This window comes from Prinia subflava, chromosome 1 (assembly GCF_021018805.1).
Source record: "Prinia subflava isolate CZ2003 ecotype Zambia chromosome 1, Cam_Psub_1.2, whole genome shotgun sequence".
Classification (NCBI taxonomy): domain Eukaryota; kingdom Metazoa; phylum Chordata; class Aves; order Passeriformes; family Cisticolidae; genus Prinia; species Prinia subflava.
In genome coordinates, this window is record NC_086247.1 from 89,844,996 (window position 1) to 89,857,919 (window position 12,924).

The 12,924-nt window shown below is 39.9% G+C and overlaps 1 protein-coding gene across 11 annotated transcripts in view; it reads left to right on the forward strand.

Moving 5' to 3' along the window:
* Positions 1-12,924, forward strand: part of ATXN1 (ataxin 1) — a 223,761-nt gene that overhangs the window by 5,241 nt on the left and 205,596 nt on the right. For all 11 annotated transcript variants that reach the window (XR_010081080.1, XM_063402890.1, XM_063402872.1 and 8 more), the window contains exon 2: positions 1,443-1,564. The gene's annotated coding sequence lies outside the window, so the exon portion shown is untranslated. The remainder of the gene's footprint in view (positions 1-1,442; positions 1,565-12,924) is intronic.

The following is a 12,924-nucleotide window of genomic DNA, read 5'->3' on the forward strand; positions in this document are numbered from 1 at the left end:
GCCTCAGCTACAACCACAGGTTGTGAGCGATTTGCCTGTTCTGGAGAACTGCACGGGTACGGTGTGTACAATTCAGAGAGTGCAGATAACAGATTTAGTTGTAGGTCTCTTCTGAGACTGCTGTAAGCAACTCTGCGTCAACAGATAAAGATATAATTAGAACAAGAACCACAAGTATGGCAGGCTTGGCACAGGTAAATATTTCATTGTAAAGAACTGACTTGCTATGTTCCAGTGACTTCAGTAGCCTAAGCTGTGCAAAGTGAAAATCCTGACCTCATCCTTTCGTTTTACTTTTAAGCAAGACTCCAAGTGTAATAAATAAATAGGTATTTGGTCTAAGGCACTGTATTTTGAAGTCTTATTCAGTGGTACACATTCTTTATATGAGAAAGTTAAAGATTTTTACATGGTTTTGGCTGAGGTGATAGATGACTAAAATGTAAGAAACTTTGTCGATTCCTGATTTTTGCAAATTGACAGAAATTAGATCCATGACTGTAACTCCTTTTTGATCTCAGTGCATGTGTTGAGAATGTAATGCTTCATGGCTTTTTTTCTCTCAGAGCTGTAGTCTGGAATGGTTGTACAACACATGCAAATCTGTATGTGTGCATTGGTCCCAGTCTGCAAAGTTACTTTAGTACATGTCCCAGTGAGGGTTTTGCTAAATGAGAATTGATTAAAGAACCTATCTAGAGTTAAGTATGCGTGTAAATCCTTCCCTAAACAGGAACAAGTAAGTATGCTCATAAACTGAAACAACAGAAATGATTCTCAGTGAGGGAGAAATGGTCCCACTAAATCCTTTTGTTGTACCAAGAGTGATAAAAATATTTGGTGAGATTCCAATTGAAAAACCCAAATGTATTTTGTTTAATAGGTGGTGTCAGCAGAAGTTCAGTGCTGGCTCTTTGTGATTTTGCTCAGCAAAATCACACAAATAATAAACCCCCCCCCCAAATTGGTGGAGTTTTTCGTTGTTTATATTATTTGGGAATTTACAGTAATAGGCATCGACTGTAGTGTGCCACCTTTAATGACAAAATAGCGTACAAGGCAAAGTCACATTTCAATAGGTGATTATTTTTCACCTAGTAGTAGTAGCAGTTGCAATACTATGTTTCCAGGATGCTCAAATAAAATATGTTCTGTTGGCAGTGAAGACAGTCGTCTCCACTCACTTATGATTCTTCACCTCATTAAGATCACATTTAGGAAAAGAGCACTCTGAATAAATGGGCTCTGCTCTCTACTCTATGAGCTCTGTCTGCAGGATTAAATCTATAGTTTATTTGTGCTTGAGTAATAGTAAAAGCAGTTTCTCTCAGTCTTCATTGGGATATCTTAGCATGTTGTAAATGACTGTAAATGTTGACTCTTAACTGTGTTTTTGTTTCTCTTTATTTTGGTTTCCATCTCCTCAACTCCTGGATCAACAGATCAACATTGCAGGCCAAGCCACATGGGCAAGCAATACAAGCTGTGAATTTATTCCTGACCCCGTAGGACAGTGACCACCGTCATTTTCGTCTTCACCGTACCGTTATGCACTGCCAATAAGGTGAGAATGCAGTGCTTTTTATTTCCTTCAGCAAGTGGACACTCTGCTCTGGGCTTAAGGCAAAGTAGACACCTTCCTGGTGTCTATGTGAATACCCACCTGTGATAGGTTTGTACTTCCCTTGCCTGGCAGTAGAGGTCCTTGAGAAACTCTGCTCAGCAAAATTCCTTTAACTCTGGTGACTCAGTTCGGTGACTTACAGAACAAGTGCGTTCCAGATGAGTGGTTTTATGCTCACCTGAGGTCAGAGTATATTCAGTTACTGGAAGATGTTAGTATGAATGGAAAAGTTGGCAGACTTTGATTCTTGTTATAAAATGCCCTGTGTAAAATTGTATAAATCCTTCCTTTTATGAACATTTTCAGGATTCTTGTTGCTTGTCGCCTGCTTGGCTTTTCCACTGTCTTGATTTTCTTCTGTGCATTAAACTTTGGTCTGGCATTAGAACAGTTCCCAGGATAATTAGTCACTACTGATGTATCTATGTGTCTCTTTCTCTGTTTTGAGGAATGCTTTCAGTTCTTCTGATTTTCATCCCTGAAATGCTGTGGCCAAACAAGATTTAAAAGTGCACATGTATCAGTCTGCTGCTGTCTCTTTCCTCTCTCTCTCCTTCCCATATGGTTGTGGAAAATAACTTGAAAAGACCAAGTCCCAAGACTCAACAATCATACTGCCAATAAAAAGAACATAAATTTTTATTTTATTTCTTTAATCTGATTGTCATTAAGCCAGCCTGTTTTTTTGGACCTGTTCTATGATTTTTAAGTGCTTGGGATTGGCAATGCTGCTAATGCTTTAAGAAAAAAAAAGATAAAGGGTCATAATAAAATTGCCTGTGTCTTTAACTAAAAGAAAATGAAATATAGTGATTGCCTGAAGAAAATCAAAGCGTTTCTTTTTAAAATCCACAATCTGAAAGCTTAATTACAGTGGTATTCTTATTTATGCAGGGCTGATCGGAAAGTCTCCATTGCCAAATAACTTTTTAATGTATACAGCTTGTCATAGAAAAGTATGCAATGCATCATTTACATTTTATTGTGGCTGTGGGGAAGGGTGCTGTGTTTCAGAGGGAAGTTGCCTAGGCAAGTAGTTACATGCAAGGACATGCCTGTTACAATCTCCAAATGAGCTTGAATGGTAGGGGTGGGTGGTGACCCCTGCACCTTCAGGCAGTTTCTTGAGAGTGAAAAACCACACAAGGTGTCCGTGTACTGACACACTTTGTCTTTCCCCTTTGGAAGAAAACAGAATTGATAGCAGTTTTACGTCCCTATTGACTTGGGACGTAAAATAGAAGGAAGTATTTTGCTATGATGTTTGTATTTCCACAAAGCATTTAAATTTTTTTTCAGGATTAGTTTGGGTTGTATAAAAATATGTTTATTTGAAGAAGTGATTACTGCTGGAAAAGCTTATATCTCTTCATTAGAAGAAGTAGTTGTTTTTGGGGCATTGGTCAAATCCTATGAATAATCAGATTGTGTTACCCACAGTGTATTGCTAAGTCACCCTGGATATTTTTATGTCTGATATTTTCTGCAATTACACGAGAGAGAATATATTTGATGTTAAGCAAACATTTTGGATAAAAAATGTAACCTAGTTAAGTCTGGTGCAGAGTCATGATGGAAATATAGTACTAAAATGCTGTTTTTCCTATACCAGTTTATCTTGAAGTATAGTATTGTATTTTTGGATCTTAGATTAGGTTAGATTTGGTTTAACGTCTTGTTATTCGACATTTTAGTCACTGAGTTGGGGGTACCTCTGACCTTATTAGTTCTCATTTTTGCTATGAAATGATCAAAATTAGGCCCACTGTATAACTAAATAAGTGAAATAAAAGTTAGTGGGATAGACAGTGCCTGCTTACAAACTTCTTTCTGTTACTGGAGGAAACAGACAGGAGCTCACAGTAGTAACCTGTGAAAGAAACACGACGTGGCACTGTGCAGGGAGCAGCCACAGAGAGAGCATTTTGTACTCACACACATCATCATTCTGGCTTTTGCGTTTGTTTCGGGATGAAGGTGGCAACTCCCTGCTCAATTTTAGGCAGACCTGGGTCATGGCCCTGGAGTCTGTCAGAAGGATGGAACACGGGACACGTTTAAAGCATCCACAATGGATCTCAGAAACTGTACTTGAGGCCTAAGGTCCCTATGTGTGCCTTCATGGCTTCACTTGCTTGAGGAATTGTGTGGTTCAGTGGGGAACGTCTCTGCTGTGTGTCAGCTCTCCAGGTGTGCTTCCCCTTCCAATTCAAGCAGCATTTTCTGCAGAGCCAGCTAAGCATCTTGCCTGGATAAGGACATGGGTATTAGTAAAAGTAAAATGAAAAGAAATAAATAGATAAAGTTTTCTTTTTTTCTTTTTTTTTTGGTTAATTTTAGCCTGCTCTCCAAAACATACAGTTATTGTTATTTGTTCAGAGTATGCACTGCCTCTTTCCACATAGGCAAACGACTCAATGGTTTCTTTTATACAGTTGTCTTGAGAGCATTTGCATGAGATACTGGACATTTTAACAGTTAAAGAGTTCTTTTTAATCTTTTCTGCTGTCAAGTCACTTGATATTTATTAATCATAGTACTGGGATGAATTTATGGCTGTAGCCCATTTGTAAGAAAAATTTTTGGCTGAATTTTCAGTAAGTATGTCTGTATACTACCTAATATAGCTTATTTTTTACGTAAGACATAATTTCTGTTTTATGCAGACTTCTGGCTATTGCTCTCTATAAACAGGCAACAGTCTGCCCTTTAAAAATACTTAATAGTGAACATAAAAAGAACTAATCTGCCTCTATATTACTGTGTGCAGTGGTAGTTTTTTGGTTGTCATATCAGTGTCCTTTTATCATAGCTGGTTTTATTTCTTCCCTCGTGCTGCTTATGAAAGTCTCCAATAGCTGTAGGGCTAAAAGAAGGTAGGCAATGGAGATTTCTAATGTGTTAACAGCACAAGTGAAATGGAGCTGTGAAGTAAGTATAATTGGATAGTAATTAGGAATAATTTAATTTTTTTTAATTGTTTATGTGTGAGCAACTAAAAGGTAAATTAAATGAAGTGATGTGAGTGCTGACAGATGTCTTAAAAATGCAGCTTTGTGGTCCCCTCACCTCAGCCATAACCTTTCATGTTTTTACTATGATGTTCCTACAGCAGATACTGAAGGTGTGCTGTCTGACTGATAGAAAGTCTCATAATACAGTCTGAAGTGTAAATGGCATTGGGTGGAGTGGTATCCTACATAAAAACACAAGGCTGACATTCATGTGATATAAGGCGCTATCCGAGGTTTGATTCACCTTCCAGCTTGGTGTTTTGAAAAGGTGTATCTGCAAATGGAATGAGACTTGCTGTCCCACGCACTGCAACATGTTAGCATTCCTTTATAAGTGTGGGCTTTGGGACGTTCGTGTGAGTATGAGTAGATGGAGAACTTCCACGTGCTGGAGGCCGAGAAGTGGTGAGGTGTGTGGATGTGACGTGCAGTTGTGTGCAAGCCTGAGCATCCGTGTGTGCCCTCCTGCCGCCCCCTCCCTTGGCTCTGTGTGTTGGGCAGGATTGTGCTGGTGGGGCTTGCCTTGCCTTGAAACCAGGGCTGTGCTTTTGAAAGAAAGTTAGCCCTCATTACCACGGGTATAATTTTGGTCTGAAGCTAGCCCAGGTGGTAGCATCTGGATTTAAATCTGTTGACTGAAGGGTTTTTCATGTTGAGATACTGTGATAGAGGCAAACCCCACATTTGATAATTGTCTCTTTATTTTCTCATCAGTTACTTATTTTGGAACTAGCTGTAAACCCGACTTTAGGATTTATTGAGTCACTCCTTGCTCTATAAAAAGTACAAATGTCAAAGTGTTTCTCACTTGTATTGGAGTGTGGTTGTGACTGTTACCACATTTTTGTTTGTCAGGTACCCACGTGTGAAGGCCTTTGTAGTTTTGTACAGCTAACATTTCTGTGAGGCCAGCTACTTGAAAGTTGGGCTTTAATGGAGGAAGATAATTACAAAAAGCAGGCTTAATCCTCCTTTACTGGGCTCAGAAATTTTGTGCTACTGAATATTTTCTCATTGATGTGGTTCCTTTTCAGTGGCATGTGTCGCAGCTGACTAGAAAGCGATATTTTCAAATGTATATAATAACAAATGCATTTCTCCTCTTCTGTAGCCGCTGAACACATTTGCTGCTGGTACTGTGCTGTATTCATAGCTTTCCCAAGGTAGTCTGACAGCAAGCAGATGCAGAATGGTTTGAAAATTCAATATATTCAAGGGGAAAAAAAGTCCTAGTAGGTTATTACGGTAGAAGAAGTTGTAACTTTATTCTCCATGTACCACCAGCAGTTAAAAACCCATCACACTAGTCATAGGTACTGAATTTTTATTTACAGATTAGGAAGCTCTACTTTGACATATGACTAGCAGGGAAGCCCCTCCCTTTAACAGTTGTATGTCATCTGCTTCAGAGAACTAATTACTTGGCAATTCCCATTTGATAATTCCCTCTTTATTTTCTGATGAGTTACTTAACAGTGATGAGCTTGTTGAGCAGAATACCATGCTTAATCTGTGCTTCAGAAACTACAGCGTGGGCCTGGGGATAGATATCACTGTATCTGAAATGCTGTCTAGCCTTGCCATAGGAGCATTGAAACCACACTAAGATACCCGAACAGTTCACAGTTAATGATAAGTTGAACGTGAGTGATGCACAGCCTTTGCCAAAAAATAAAGGAAGGGTTTAGATTGCTGTTGTATTGCAAGCAGAATGTTAAATACATAATTTCTCAAAAAACCCTAGACACCAAACCTAATGTAATTTGGATGCTCAGAAGCAGAAGCTAATGTCAGAGATATACCTTCTATGTATCATTGCTCATCTCCACTGAAATAATCAATTTAATGGAATTAAAAAAAATCCACTGTTTCTTGTAATACCTGTTTGACAGTTTAGCTGATTCCTGGTGGTAATTGTGGTCTTTTAATATGAGATACTTTAGTAAGTTTTTACTCTGTTTTCTCTGCTGTTACCTGTCTTACTCATTCTTCTCCACTCCCTTTTCACATTCTTTTACTCCAGTGGCCACAGCAACCCTTGTTCCTGGCTGGGGAATGCATTACAAGTCTCACTGCTAATTACAGCATCACAGTGTTTCTAGAGGGTACCTAAGTTCAGCAGTGCTTAACTACAGCACCAGACAAGGGGATTTATGGGGTGAAATGACATCAGCCTGCTCACGACAGTCATGGTAAGGTCAAAGTGAGTCTCTCTTGCAGATCAGGAATCAGATGGGCCCAGTTCAGTCCCAGTGTGTCTGAAATTCAACCGTGCTATTGAATTTGAATAGAATTTTTTTACTGGTTTCAGTGGAGAAAGGTTTGTGGATCATCTACAGTCAGTTTGACTAGATGGTGGCATTACTCCACTGATACTGAAACCTGAAGATTTCCATTGTAGCTGAGCCAGTGTTACGAGCTGAGAATTAGGCTGTTTTTTCCTTTACTGGAATAAAAATACTTTTTTTTGTGTATTAGCTCACATGACATTGCATCATCAGTCTTGCTGATTTATTAGATACTCACAATGATATCTCTTGCCCAGTACTGGAAGCTGTATTACAGGATTGTTTTATCAATGAGTAAAAACTCATTTGTTCATAGTTACATGTGTTTTTGTAAAATTAATCAGAGGAACAGTAGTTTTATGAAACATATAATTCAGAACAGATTAATCTACTTTAATTGTGTTCATGAAGTACACCAGCTATAAAATCTTTTGAAAGGAATATTAATCAAGTTGATCAAAGATGGCTTGAAGTACAGAATTCAAATATGAACACAATTACAGCAAATACACAAAAAGACAGAAAGTAGCTTGGGAGATTATTTAAAAAAAATAATACAAAAATAAGTCCCATTATCCTTTTTGGATTTTTTTTTAAAGAATATGTCATATTTTAGAGGCAAAGATATAATTTCAGATTTTATAAAATGGAGTGAATAGGCATTTTAAATAGCATAATAACGCAAGGAGTCAAAACCTCACAGAAGGTCATTGAACCATTTTTCGATTTTTTGAAACCTATTTTTCATTCTATTTAATTTTTTAATGACTCCAGTAGTCAGGTGTCTCCGGTAGTGCTATGTAGTCATTGCTGAAAACAGAAATCCACTGTAAGAATCAGAAAAGAAATACAACTTTCTTAGGATGCCCCACCTGTGATATGAAAGGTTTGCTCACACTGACAGGATTTGTCCCTTGACAAATCCTTCTACAAACCATTACGCTTTTGTGGATGGGCCTGCATCCTGAGCCATGGTATCATTATTTCTTTTCCAGAGGCAGCCAAAGAGTTATTAGATGTTGATTTAGACGGATCTTCATCTGCCTTCTTCAGAGGTGTCTAAGATTGAACTTTAAAGTGGCTGGCCCCAGACACATGGATACATGCCAGTAGTATTTCTATCTGTGGTTATGCAAGTAAAACATTAACATATGAATATTGTGACCATGATCTTCAGTTAACACAAGATTTTAATTACATGCTAATGTAATCAAATTTGGACTCTGCTTGAAAACAAGGAAAACTCAACTCACTAACATGTGGTGGTGATTTCTCTGTTGACCACTTCTGTTCTCTCCCTGGCACCCAAATAAAATGGTAACTTCCATCTAGTTTATTACAATGGAAGCCTGATACATCCTAGATAATCTGTTTCTTTCCTCTGGATTCTCTTTGCCTTTTTCCCCACCAGCTACCCTTCTGTAAGTAATGCTTGCTGATGGACTAGCCAAGGATGACCTGGCTGGTCTGGTCAAACAATTTGTGTTTGCATCTCCTTGTTTGCAGAACTGAGAAGCTGCTGCATCTCTCTGCTTAGGACTTGTCTATCTCCTGCTTGAATCAGGGCTGAGTTTCGTGTTTCCTTCTTGCCACTCTGGCTAAGCTTTCTTGGATCTCTGCTGTGATCAGGTCTGATATTTTTGTTGTTAATGACAGTCTTGCAAATCACTTGTGATTTCCTTTGAGAACTTGACAGTTGATTAATTAAATTGGGGGGAGGTAAGTGACATGTGAGTATGTGTAACACATCTGTGTCCTATTTCACAGGGAAAGAGGATGATGGTGGACCTCACAGTCCAATAATCTATAGTTTAAAATTATATTGTATAGCTCACAGATGCATTTGATAGTGTCATAAAACAGTCGTGATACTGCAATTCTGGAAGAACTCGAGTTAAAGTCAGCATTTTGTTCTATATTTGCACAAGATGACAGAGTAACTCATTGTTGATGCATCGTCTTCAGGTGTGAGAGCGACACGGCCAGCATGGATGCGTTCTGCCATTTGCTTGTCACCACTGGTTTATTTTGATTGCACCTCAGTAGCAGATTCAGAGGAAATACGATGTGTAGTGACTGAGCAAATTAAAGTAATTCCTGAGTGAAAGTATGACATTTGCTACATGAGGCTACTATCCAGATGTTGCTATCTGTTAGTGTACAGTGAGAAAGAGCCCTAAGGGAAATTGAGGTGGGTAGAAGGTAAGCATCTGAAATACATTAAACATCAGCAATCGAGTACAAGCCTAAGGAGTCAAACTTGCTGAATGTCATGTTGGCTGTATGGAATGGGAGAAATGCAAACTAAGACACACTTCTGCTATGTGTGCAGCTCTGCTATGAAGTGCATTCATCTAAGCTGTCAGCTGGCTGGCTGCAGTGTTTGGTGCTGTTTATACAGCTCAGCCAGGGTGTTTTTATGAAACCAGTAGTGCCGTGCAACCTAGGCTGCAGCAACCGGTGGTCTTACGTCGTTCTTCTTATTTCTTGTGAAGGGTGTGTGTTGCACATCGCACTGGGGTGCTCAGCCAAAGGCGGGGGTGAAAAAAGGGGCCAGGTTCCCACCTCTGTTTCTTGGGTGGTTTCAATGGAGCCACGTGGGTGTAAATGTGGTGTGATGGAGTCTGGGGCCTTTGGTGTGTGTCTGAGCCCCAGGGTCAGAGCTGTCACAGACAGGTCAGCACTGCTGATCAGATGCTGTTTGTTTGGCAGGAACAGAGCAGTCAGTTGGCTTTTCCTTCAAGTGGAGAGGGGCTGAAAGTTGTTCCTCAGTCAAATGCCATCAGTCTTCTTTCCTCCCTGTACTTCAGGTGGATGTGTTGGTGAATAAGACTAATCTTTCTTTACACTGCCCAGTGTTTTGCCTTTTTATCCTTCTGTCCTGTTTTAACCATTTCCAGACTTCTTTCTCTTGTTGCTGGCCAATTAGTTTTTCTCCTCACTGCCTTCTCTACCAAGATTCTCTTGTGCTCAGCAGTTCTTGCTGCTGCATATCTGACCTACTTGTACACAGCTCCCTCACTGGGTTTGTTACCGGCACAATACTTGGATTTTGTGTAGACCCTTTCTTCTGTTTGAATTCTGTGTGTGTTTCTATGTGTCTAAAATGCCCTTATGCTTTGACTGTTTCAATACCTCAGTAGTTTTCTGCAGAAATGCAAATTTGAATGTTGTTTCATCTACCTCCCTTCCTTCCCAGTTAGTCATAGCTGGATTCTGAGCTTTGCAACCCCAATGATCTGCCTGGACAAGCCTTTCACTCCATGCCGCCTTCCGCTTCTCCTCATGGGAAAAGACCATTATTTCTTCTCTGAAGCTTCTCTGTGGGTGCCTGTTTCCCTGGCTGAACATTGGATTTTCAGTCTGTGTGCCCCTGCCAGTCTTCCCTGGTTTCCAGCTGCAGTGTCTCTTCAGCAGACATCTTGCTTTTTAGGCTTGTCAGCTGATCTCTAACAAATCAGTAGCATATATGTGTTTGTAAAATGTTACATGCTGGCATTGTTAAAAAAACAAGAACAGTGAAAAACCACAAAACCAAAACTCATTCAGTTATTTTCTCTGTACCTGTGCATGAGCCAGGAGCCACACTCTTTAGGTCATTTGCTCATAAAATAATAGAGAACCTATTCCTTTATTATCTTATCATGTGATCTTCTAATCAAAGAATTCTTTTACTGTATTAACAGCAATAAATAAATTGTTAATGTAAATTAAAAAACATTTAGTACTGTTTCCACATGTCATACTGATGGGTCAAAAGTAGCAGCTTGAGCACTTTTCTTTGGGTTTCTTTATCATCACTTCTTCTCATACCGTGACTCTGCTCCAGTGATAAAGTTCTATAGTACTAGGTTGTGAAATGTAAGTTAAATTGAAAAAAAATTTCTGAAAAGCACTTCATTCAGAAAAAGAAAATAAAAGTGACATAGTATGCATTTTGAGTGAGGTTCTTCAAAGAGGGAAAAATGCCTGGACTGCTATGGAGAAGTACAGGAATGAAGCACCCACTGAATGAGTGAAGTTCACTTAAGGTGTGAAGTGGAAACATGTAAGAGGGGTTTTTAAATTTTTGTGTGTGTGTGTATCAGCATGGTTTTATCATTAACTGACTATTGGAATGGTATTGTGGTTATAGTAGATTAAAAAAAAAATCTGAAACAATTTAATAATTATTTTGGTTGATAATTGTGGAGTTGGTGTGTTTTCTCAAAAATGAGGCTTTTGACTAAATAGAAAATTATCAAAAATAACTTCTATCTGGAAATTGATAACTCTTCTTGTTATAAGTAACAACCAAAAAATACAGACTAAGGGGTATTAGAGGAAAATACACATTTTCCAATTAAATATACTCAATGAATTTAACAATAGCTTGAGTGTAGTTAGTTTCACTTTTCCTGTATGTAGGCAGTTGCTCGAGGTGAGAAAAACATCTGAAAAAACCCCCAACCACATGGTTATAAGATTATAAAAACTGGTGCAGGGAACTTGGACTTATGAGTTACTACTTTTAAAGTCCTTTTAAAAACAAGGCTAGACTCCATATTGATGGAGTGCTTTTAAAGGCAGTGCCCTTTTAATCAGCAAACAGGTCCTCTGTGCATCAAATAATTAAAAATAGAGCAAAGTTTCTGAACAAGGCGTCTGGCAGAAGCGTCTGTACTTCCATCTGTGCATGATTAGCAGAATGTTTCATGATATTTAAATAGCACAAGCTTTGCTCTCTTTTTTATTATTTGTTGTACTGAAGACCTGTTTGCTTGTTAAGTGGTCTTTTTTGAATAGTTACTGGCAAGGAATCAGGAAAGTGTATGAAGACATCTTGTACACACTGCAAATGCCAAATTGTCCCTTTTTTCAGAGGCACTGCCCTTACTATTTTTTTGGGGTTCTTTTGATTGGAGTTTTACCACATCCCTCACTTGGCGTTTCAGTTTTCTTAGGGAGCAGTTGATTCCAGAGGGGGTTGGGCACATATCTGCGCTGGCTGCCCGGGCTGCAGTCCGGCTGCTGCGGGTGTCATTCTCGGGGCAGGGGCGCTCGGAGGCGCGCTGCCGTGGGAGCGCGCCCCAGGGTGCGCTTGCAGAGTACGTGTGCCGCCTCAGCTCTGCAGCTCCTGCTGGCGCTGCTGCCTGCCCTGCCTCTAATCTGCTGTGCACACTGCTCTGGAGCCTTACCCTTTCATGGGGACGTAATCAGGCAGGCAACAGCCTTCCAAGCGCTTTTGAGGCCTTAAGCTGGGACTCCTCCTTGCTGGCAGTCATTCAGCATCGGATTGTGTGCTCTTCGTCTCTGGCTAGCAACACGGCGCTTCACAGTTGTAGCCACTGATTTCCCTTCATACCAGTAAAGGTTCTGTGTGTGTGTTTTACAAAGGCCTGTACAAGAAGGTATGAAATGAAAAGAAGCCACTGTCTGGATGCTGAGTGCACTGCTGTAGCTGGCTGAGGGCAGTTCTGTTATGTGCAATGCCCTGTTGTTGGGAGCTGGCAGGTTGGCAGGGAGCTGAGACACTCGGATAGGCTCAGAGGTCCTTTGTGGAGAGCCAGTATTCAGTCTTAGGACAATCTGTGGTCTTGATGGGCATGGAAAATAAGAGCTTTTGTGGTGTGTGTAAGTGATGTTTACTCTGTAGCTGGGCTTTTTGTTGCTGGGTTTCTCTTCTTGTGTTTGAGAAAAGCTGTGATGTGTGAGTACTGACCTGGGTCATCTCTTAACTTCAGCTAAAAACTTCAAAAGAAATTGTGGTTACTACTGAGAGCAACGCTGCTGACCTGTCAGCATAAATGTATAAACTCTGGGTGTTTGCACCTTAGAAAAAACCACTGAAACACCTCAGCTGTGAAGAAAGAGTGTGCTATAAGCCTCCACAGAGTCTACCTCACCTGCTAGTGCTGGTGTCCATCATGCTGTTTCTGGCCCAGGTTCTGCAGGGCACAGTGCTCTGCAGTCTCAGAGCAAGTTCTCCTCAGCAGGTTGATACTTTACATGGTGAAGG